Here is an 8463-nt window from a genome sequence, read left to right as displayed (position 1 = left end):
TCAGGGCGGGCAGCAGACAGTGCATCTCCTGGGACATAGCCGAGGTCGAGCAGGCGGCAGACAGTGCATCTCCAGGGATGCAGCAGAGGTTGGGACAGGTGGCAGACAGTGCATCTCCTGGGATATAGCCGAGGTCGAGCAGGCAGCAGACAGTGTATCTCCTGGGATGTAGCCGAGGTCAAGCAGGCGGCAGACAGTGCATCTCCAAGGACATAGCCAAGCTCAGGGCAGGCGGCAGATTGTGCATCTCCAGGGACATAGCCGAGGTCGGGACAGGCAACAGACAGTGCATCTCCAGGGACATAGCTGAGTATGGGGTAGGCAGCAGACAACACAGGAACAAGATGTTTTTAGGACTGCAGATTTTTCTACTTTTTGTTAGACCAGGTCTTCGTCTGATGGCATAGTGTCTGCTTCCATTGGCACATTGTGATAAGTTTTACCCTATTTAGGTCACACAAATTGAATGTTATCAAAAAGCCTCTGGTTCGTGATAGTACTTGGTTCTTTCAACACTTCACTATGGGACAAGGGAGTTTGCTATTTTTCATCTAGATCCATATAGTCCTTGTGCAGTATAACTGGGGATGCTGTTTTTCCAGTCTCTGTTGCTGCCCAGTTAATTGAAGAGAAGAAGCGGTGTTTTCACATATTGCCATTTACTCCAAGCCGGAGGGACTGTTTCTTACACAGGAGCTTTGTTATAATGTCCTTTGTTACAGGATCAGTAAGCCCTGAATACAATGGTTCTTGAGTGAGGATCATTGTGTTTACCACAGAAGCTGACTCTCCATGTAAAGGAGGGAGAGTAGATATAAAATAACACCATATGCAAACCAATCCACACCAGCACTGTATGGCAGACAAGTTATAATTTCTGGAGCTTTATAGCCATTGGTCCCTCCAAGTACTTTGGCATTGGTTTCTCCGTATGCATTCAATAAGGTCAGACCAAACTCTGTGATTTTAACATGACTCTCTGTGGTTAGTAATATGTTCTCCAATTTGAGGTCTCTGTGAATAATTCCTCTTGAATGCATGAACTGCAATCCACAAACCAGTTCAACAGCTATAAATTTTATTGTGCTTAAGTCCACCGGTGAGGTCTTCACAAAATCGAATAGATCCCCTCCGCCAGCCAGTTCCATTACACAGTATAGATAGCTCTCTGTGTGGAAGGCTGCATAGCCATGGATCATAAAAATGCTCTCATGTGACATTTCAAGTACTTGACATTCAACCAAACTGTTCTCATGTTCTATTATTGCTGTCTTCTTTAAGATTGTAATCAATGCTCTCTTCTTTAAGATTTTCACTGCTACTCTTTCCCTACGAATAGCATCTGTTGCCAGCATCACTTTGCCGTAACCTCCCTTCCCAAGTAGTGAGTGGAAAGTAAATTGTTCCACTGTTAAAGGTACAGTGTCTGTGCTTTGGTGGCTGGTGGGCATAGTGCAGCTCTCTTCTGCAGTTTGCTGAACCAGTGGGATGCCTGGTTGGCCTCTACTAATTGCTGTTATGAATTGATTTTTCTTCTTTTTTACAAATCCAGAAAACCTGTCCCAGCGTGTTTTGCCTGATTTCTTTTTGGTCATCTCTTTTTTTGAAAGGTTTGTCTGGCCTACCCAATGGCTGCATCCCTCCCCTGGATCTTCAGCAACGTCAAAGTTTCTCCTGTGTTTCACTCGCCAAAATCTGGGACATCTGCTGCATGCTCTTATGAACTGATCTCTTTTCTTTTTTAGAAATCCAGCAAACCTGCCCCAGCCTTTCTGTACACCTGCTACAAATGCATTGTTTATTCTTACCTCTCTCTTAGCTGCTTTTGCATGGCCTGCCTCCTTTCCTCTGCGTCTCTCTGCTTTTTTGGTCTGTTTTCTTTGGTTTTTCCGTCTCCCTGCTTTGTCTGGAGTTTTTTTTCTCTTAACAGTGCCCATGTTATGTCAGAAGACAACAATAGGGCTCTTAGAACATAAAGCAAACTTGCAATATCACAAGATGTGACTACGCAGTTTGGAGTTTCTGAAAACAGAGCTTCAAGGGTTTCAACAGCTGTACAAATAGTTCTGTGATGTCATCAATAATTGTGATGTCACAAGCAACTGCAATGTGCAGTTGAGCTTAGTCCTAAAGCACATAAATTATGGCAGTTGATGTATATGTAAGTTCCATCCTGTCCAAACTGTAAACAGTAAAAGATATATCTAAAATATACTTGTGCCCATATTAAAACGAATAATTTATAAGAGATGATACATTTTGGAGATTAAACTGTATTGCTGACAGTATTTACAAAAATAGAGAAGCATTTAAAACAGCTTTTTATTGCAATTGTAGACAGTGGTTTCCAGTCAGAAATACTAGAAAACTGATCTTTGTGATACCTCCTGCTATGTACTACAGAAAAAATGACTAGTAACCTACTAGGCTTCATTTTAACTTTAACAATATGAGGCCAATTTATCATAAACAGCCCTTTTGTGGCGATATGTGAGACTTTTATGTCAATAACTGTAAGATGTCTGCCAGGCAGAGATAGGAAGCTGTGGAGACATGATTGGTCTGCACAGTCACAGTTCCAACGGGACCTTTAGCCTTTAGTAGGGAGGTTTCATATTCATGTGATCACTAAGTGACCCACATGCTCTTTAGTAGGGAAGTTTCAGATTCATGTGATCATTAAGTGCAATTATTCTTTTTTATAACTTTAACAAGCGGTATCTCCTTTTATTTGTAGACTTTCACATCACACTGTTGATATAAGCAGAGTGTGAGGTGCAATTGAGGTGATTGTGATGTTCTGGTTTTGTTGTGGGCCCGGGGTGGTGATAGGAGCAAACACAGAGGCGGATTTAAAACAAAACGTGGAACTTTCAATAAGTGGTTTGGCAGACATGAACAATGGGAGAAAATAAAGTCCAGGGATGGCACTAAAGTGCAAATGGGAACTGAGGTGAAGCAATGAGTAAAAGTCCAGGTAGTGACATATAGGAGCAGTCCAATAATCCGGGTCTTGTGAGGCTGTAATGAATTGCAGGTTGAAGTGAAATTGCAGGCTGTAGTGAATTGCAGACTGAAGTGAATGGATAATGTCCAGGGGATTAGCAAGTGGAGGCAGGGAGCAGGGTAACAGCTGACACAGGTACTCAGGCAAGGGGGAGGCTATAGGAGGAGGCAGAGGATTCCAGCAGGGTATTGAGCAGGTCAGGTAAGCAGGCTAAGGCAAAGATCCAACAGGCAGTAAGTGAGCACAGGAACTCTCTCTCAGCGGCGGCTGAGAAACACATTGTAATGGCAATGAAAGAGCGATCAACTCCCTTAAATACCCAGTGCTCCACTGTGACAGGCCAGAGAGAGCATGTGACCCCCCAGGATAGGGCGATTAGATCACATGGCTAGAGGCAAGATGGCGGCGCCCATGCTGGAGCAGATGGAAACACCGCCAGACCAAACAAGCCCAGAGTGACAACATGCCCACACAGGATCACGCACAACCAATGCTCCCTGCCAGGCACCAGCACCACTGCCAGACGCCCCCCACCATAGCGACCTCACAGGTAATACCAGCCGACCGCTATGCCGAGAAACCCTGGTCTTGACAGTACCCCCACCCCTTATGGGTGGCCTCAGGACACTCACCAGGCTTCTTAGGTGAGTAGAATGGAATCTTCTGATGCATGCGGGAGCATGAATGTCCCGGGCATCAGTCCAGCAGCGTTCTTCCGGGCCGTAACGCTTCCAATCTAGAAAGTACTGCAAACGGCCCCCGAGGAGACGAGAATCCAGGCCTCCCTCTGTCTGGATACGAGGGGAAACAGAGAGGACCTTAAGGAACTTATTCAGAATCAAAGGTTTTAGAAGGGAGATGTGAAAAGAGTTTGGAACTCTTAAGTAAGAGGGGATCTGAAGGCGATAAGCCACAGGATTGATGATTTCTGTGATGGAGAAGGGTCCGATGTAATGTGGGGCAAACTTCATGGATGGAACTCTGAGGCGTAGGTTCTGGGTGGACAACCAAACCTGGTCTCCAACTTTCATGCAAGGTACCTTCCTTCGCCTCCTGTCTGCTTGTAGTTTGTAGCAAGAGGACATCTTCTCCAAATCAGTGCGCACTTGAGCCCATATGGACGCAAACCTCTATACTGTATCCTCCACGGCTGGAACATCGAAGGCTGGCAGGCTCCGAAACTCAGGTATTCAAGGGTGAAGACTGTAAACCACCTGAAAAGGAGTTTGATTCATAGAGGTATGATATGAGGCATTGTGCACAAATTCGGCACAAGGCAATAACTCGGACCAGGTGTCTTGGGATGTTGACATGAATATTCTCAGAAAAGTCTCAAGGTCCTGATTGACTCTTTCTGTGGATCCATTACTCTGTGGGTGGTAGGCTGTAGAAAAATTGAGTTTCACTTGTAGGACAGAACATAAGGCTCTCCAAAACTTCGCCACAATTTGAGCACCACGATCAGAGACTATATCCGTAGGGAATCCATGCATACGGAATATGTGCTGGATGAACAAGTGAGCCAATTCAGGGGCTGTTGGCAATTTCTTCAGAGGAACATAATGGACCATCTTCAAAAATCGATCCACCACGACCCAGATGGTGGTGTAACCCTCAGAACTTGGTAAGTCTGCTACAAAGTCCATGGAGAGATGCGTCCATGGATGTGATGGAATAGGTAGTGGCAACAGTTCACCAGCTGGAGCTTAACATGAGGATTTGTGCTGGGCACAGGAGGTACATGATGGGATAAACTCTAATACGTCAGTTTTCATCGAGGACAACCAGTAGGACCTTTTAAAAGTTCCAGAGTCTTGCGAGTACCAGAATGGCCTGCGAAGCGTGGGGACTGAGCCCACGTGAGCAGCTGCTTCCTTAACTCCGGGGCCACAAAGGTTCTCCAAGTAGGAGGCTGTAACTGTATGGTGGCAAACACCCTTGATTCCAGCATGGGGGTACTGCAAGAGATTTCGGTATTGTCACAGGAAAATGATCTAGACAGAGCATCTGCTGTCTGGTTGAGGGCTCCAGAGTGAAAGGGAAAAATAAAGTGGAATCGAGCAAAGAATATTGCCCATCGGGCCAGACGAGGACTTATACACTGAAGATTTTTGAGGAAGAGGAGGTTCTATGGTTGGTGAAGACAGTGAAAGAGAATTTAGCCCCCTCCAACAGGTATCGCCACTCTTTAAGTGCCAGCTTAACTGCCAAAAGTTCTTGTTCTCCTATAGCATAGTTCTTTTCAGCTGGAGAAAACTTCTTGGAGAAGAAGCCACAAGGGTGTACTCGGTTATCCTCATACCGTTGAGATAGAACTGCTCCCACAACCTCCAATGATGCATCTAACTCCAACAAAAAAGGTCTGTCTACGTCTGGTTGTCTTAACACTGGAGCCGTGATAAAAGCTTGTTTCAAAAGCTGGAAGGCTGTCTCAGCTCAGGAGTCCATAGAGTGGGATTAGCGCCTTTACGAGTCAATGCTGGGATGGGAGCCAACAGAGACAAAAATCCTTTGATAAAGCGTCTAGTTTTTGGCGAATCCGAGCAGTCTTTGGATGGCTTTCAATGTCTGGGGTCGGGACCAATCTAGAATCGCCTGGACCTTTTTGGGATCCATCTCCAGGCTGGAGCCGGAGATGAGATAACCAAGGAATGGCACACTGGGTATAATGAAGACAGATTTCTCTAGTTTACAGTAGAGATGGTTTCTTCTCAAACGAGACAATAATTCCTTCACATGTTTATGGTGTTCTTCTAGAGAAGAGGAAAAAATCAGTATATCGTCCAGGTAAACACCAACAGAGACATACAACAAATCTCGGAAAATCTCGTTGACGAAGCCTTGGAAGACAGCAGGAGCATTGCATAAGCCGAAGGGCCACAAGATATTCAAAGTGACCGTCTCTGGTATTAAAAGCGGTTTTCCACTCATCTCCCGCACGGATATGAATAAGGTTATAAGCCCCTCGTAGATTTAGTTTAGAGAAAATTATGGATCCCTTGACCCTGTTGAACAGCTCTGTAATCAACGGAAGAGGGTATCGATTCTTGACTACTATGTCATTAAGGCCTCGATAATCTACACATGGCCTTAACCCACCATCCTTCTTCCCGACGAAAAAGAATCCAGCACCAGCAGGAGACATAGAGGGACGAATGAATCCTTTCTCTAAATTCTCCCGGATGTACTCGGACATTGCTTTGGTCAATGGCAAGGATAGAGAATAGGTGTGACCTCGAGGAGGCATCTTATCAGGCAACAAATCGATGGGACAATCCCATTCCCTGTGAGGAGGTAAGACATTAGCTTGTTGTTCAGAAAAAACATCAGCAAACAGTTGATACTCCTTGGGGATAGCTGGGGGTACTAACGAGACTATTTTCCTCACAGGTCGTATCTTGGGAAGGCAAGACTTTTGACACTCCATTCCCCATGAAAGAATTTGCATAGAGCACCAGTCTATCCTGGGATTGTGCAGATGCAACCAGGGTAACCCTAGAACGACTTCTTAGTAAGCCTCAGGAATCACAAGAAATTTTAGATACTCAGAATGGAGTGCTCCAATGCGGACTAATACTGGTTGAGTCTCCTTGGTGACAACTCCATTAGCCAGAGAACGTCCATCTACACCAATCAGAGAAATAGAATGATCCAGGGTAGAACAGGAAATTTGTAATTTATCCACAAGACTAGAGGTCATAAAGTTTCCGGCTACTCCAGAATCCAATAGAGCAGCGACGAAGGCAGGTTTAGGCTTAACATCTAAAGCCATGGTCAGAACAAAATCTTTAGAAGTTGGGGACGGACAGATTACTCCTAACTTGATGTCCCCAGGGTCAGTTAGGAACAGGCGTTTCCCGGTTTGCGGGTACAGGATGCCACCAGGTGACCCAATTATCCACAGTATAGGCAGAGGTTTTTTGATATTCTTCTTTGGTGTTCCAGTTTGGTGAGATGGGTATGATTCACCTGCATTGGCTCTTCATCTGTAGGAGGAGGAGGTGGACGGGTAGGGGAAGGAAGAGTGACTGACCTAGTACGGTCAGTTCTTTGCTTCTCGACCTGACATTCTCTGAAGCGTAGATCGATTTTGTTACAGAGAGAAATCATATCATTGAGATTAGTAGGGAGGTCACGGGTGACCAAGTCATTCTTCAGTCGGTCGAAAAGCTCATGCCAGAAAGCAGAGGTGAGGGCCTCATTCTACTTGAGCTCTGATGCCAAAATCTGAAACTGTACGAAATATTGGCTGACAGGACGGGTACCTTGTTTCAGTTACATAATACTAGATGAGGCTGATACAGTTCGCCCAGGTTAATCAAAAAGCCTCCTGAATTATGTTACGGAATCTGTATAGTTGTCCAGCAGTAAATCTGAACGCTTCCAGAGTGGGGAAGCCCAATCCAAGCCTGGACCGGACAACAGAGACACAAGGTAGGCCACTTTGGTTCTAGCAGTGGGGAAGTTGTCAGGCTGTAGGGTGAAATGTATATCATACTAATTCAGGAATCCGCGGCAGAGCTTGGGGTTGCCATCGAATTTGCTTGGCATAGGAAGGTGCAGCCGAGGAGATGCCCTGTAACTAGTATTGTCAGGCGGAGGAGCAGGGGTAACTATAGTTGCATTAGAGGTAGACAAAGAAGTTTGCAGATTATCCTGTCATTTAGACATCTCTTGAAGAAACTGAGCCATTTGATGCTGCATAGTTTCCAGGTTTTCCAATCGACCTGCAATACACCGAAATAAATCTGTTCCAGACTCCTGTCCCATGGCTGGGTCCATGGGGCCAGTGCATACTGTGATGTTCTGGTTTTGTTGTGGGCCCGGGGTGGTGATAGGAGCAAACACAGAAGCAGATTTAAAACAAAGCATGGAACTTTTAATAAGTGGTTTGGCAGACATGAACAATGGGAGAAAATAAAGTCCAGGGATGGCACTAAAGTGCAAATGGGAACTGAGGTGAAGCAATGAGTAAAAGTTCAGGTAGTGACATATAGGAGCAGTCCAGTAATCCGGGTCTTGTGAGGCTGTAATGAATTGCAGGTTGAAGTGAATTTGCAGGCTGTAGTGAACTGCAGACTGAAGTGAATGGATAATGTCCAGGGGATTAGCAAGTGGAGGCAGGGAGCAGGGTAACAGCTGACACAGCTACTCAGGCAAGGGGGAGGCAATAGGAGGAGGCAGAGGATTCCAGCAGGGTATTTTATCAGGTCAGGTAAGCAGGCTAAGGCAAAGATCCAACAGGCAGTAAGTGAGCACAGGAACTCTCTCTCAGCAGCGGCTGAGAAACACGTTGCACTGGCAATGAAAGAGCTCTCAACTCCCTTAAATACCCAGTGCTCCGCTGTGACAGGCCAGAGAGAGCATGTGACCCCCCAGGATAGGGCGATTAGATCACATGGCTAGAGGCAAGATGGCGGCGCCCATGCTGGAGTGGAAGGAAACACCACCAGACC

General features: G+C 45.8%; 1 pseudogene; it reads right to left on the bottom strand.

Annotated features, from left to right (window-relative positions):
* Positions 1-378: 378 nt before the first annotated feature.
* Positions 379-1937, bottom strand: LOC148507526 (protein kinase C delta type-like; annotated as a pseudogene).
* Between the last annotated feature and the right edge of the window lie 6526 nt (positions 1938-8463).

The sequence above is a fragment of the Taudactylus pleione genome, unplaced genomic scaffold (genome assembly GCF_031769625.1).
Source record: "Taudactylus pleione unplaced genomic scaffold, aTauple2 ptg000391l, whole genome shotgun sequence".
NCBI lineage: Eukaryota > Metazoa > Chordata > Amphibia > Anura > Myobatrachidae > Taudactylus > Taudactylus pleione.
Note: the sequence above shows the minus strand (reverse complement) of the source record. Positions and strands in the feature narration are given on the sequence as shown.